Genomic DNA, 1,721 nt, shown 5'->3' on the forward strand with positions numbered 1-1,721 from the left:
GAATCCAATGTTATGATTTGCGTGTGAATGTTTCGATAACTGTAGTAGCATCCTAAAACTCAGGTCCAACAAACGGGTCGGGTGAGGGGTGTTACAGAAAAAGCTAACAATTAAGGATTGGTATCTGTTGTTGTGTATCAGTGATTTATTTGGTCAGTTGTAAGGTGCATTAATATCCTCCAAGATTGATTTGAGATTGGATATTATCAATTGAAGGCGAAAGATAGTGACGTACCAAAAATGGCATTTTGTATGTGGTAAGGTCATTCTGAATTTCTTGTAATGCCATTCGAGTTGACGAATGTACGTACGGCGTTCATCAATCTCTTGAATCGCATTTTCCAGCCCTATCTAAATCAGTTTGTAATGGTATTTATCGATGATGTCTTGATATACTCTAGATCAGAGGCTGATCACGATAAGCATTTGAGAATCATACTGTAAGTATTGCGTTAGAAGCAGCTATTTAGGAAACTCAGTAAGTGTGAGTTTTGGTTATCCTAAGTGGTATTTCTAGGGCATGATATCTCAGTTGAGGGAGTTTAGGTTGACCCTAAAAAGATAGTAGCTATACTTCAGTGGAAAGCGCCCAAAAATATGTCTAAAATTTGAAGCGTCCTTGGCTTGGCCAGTTATCACAGGAGATTCGTGAACGAGTTTTATAAAATAGCTTTTTTGATGAAAAAACTCTTGTATAAAAAGTTTCCCTTCATGTGGGATAATCAGTGTCAGGATAGTCAAAAGCTAAAAGTTATGTTGATCAAAATGCCAATCCTGATCTAGTCTGAATTGGGGAAAGAATTTGTTGTTTATAGTGATGCTTCGTTGAATGGTTTGGGTTATGTCTTGATGCAAGATGGTAAAGTAATTGTGCATGCATCCCGACAACTGAAAGTGCATGAATGTAACTACTCAACACATGATTTAGAGCTTGCTGTTGTGGTTTTTGCTCTAAAGATCTGAACGCACTACTTATGCGGCGAAAAGTGCCATATTTATATAAATCACAAAAATTTCTAATATCATCTCTCCCAAAAGGAGTTTAACCTGAGACAGCATCATTAGATCGAATGATAATGTTTGTTCATTTTCTAGTGGTGAGAACTAATTGGTCACTCCTAAAGTTGACTGAAATTTATATTAATGAGATAATTAGACTACATGGTGTGCCTATTTCTATTATCTTCGACTGAGATCCTCGTTTCACCTCGAGACTCTAGAAGCAGTTGCATGACTTATTAGGTACAAGGTTAAATTTCAGTACAACATTTCATCCTTAGTCTGATGGCCAACCAGAGTAGGTTATTCGGGTGCTGGAAGATATGTTGTGAGCCTGCATTATTGGTCTCAATTCTGCCTGGGAATATTATTTACCATTAGTTAAATTTGTGAATTATAATAGTTTCCATTCTAGCATCCAGATGGCCCCATATGAAACTCTATATGGTCGTTGATGCAAAACGTTATTGTAGCATCCAGATGGCCCCATATGAAACTCTAATTGTTATGTAACACCCCTCACCCGATCTAGAAGTTATTGTCACACCCCAAACCCGACCTAGACGTTATGGCCGAATCTGGCGATGTCACATGGACAGGAATTTGAAGACAAGATTGTCGAGTTTAAAAATAGTTACAGTAAGTTAGCTTTTATTTAATTCGAAAAAAACTATTTTATTTGCTTTAAAACTTGTCTCTTAGCGGAAGCTTTTGTAATCAAC

This window comes from Gossypium raimondii, chromosome 3, assembly GCF_025698545.1.
Source record: "Gossypium raimondii isolate GPD5lz chromosome 3, ASM2569854v1, whole genome shotgun sequence".
Taxonomy (NCBI): Eukaryota; Viridiplantae; Streptophyta; class Magnoliopsida; order Malvales; family Malvaceae; genus Gossypium; species Gossypium raimondii.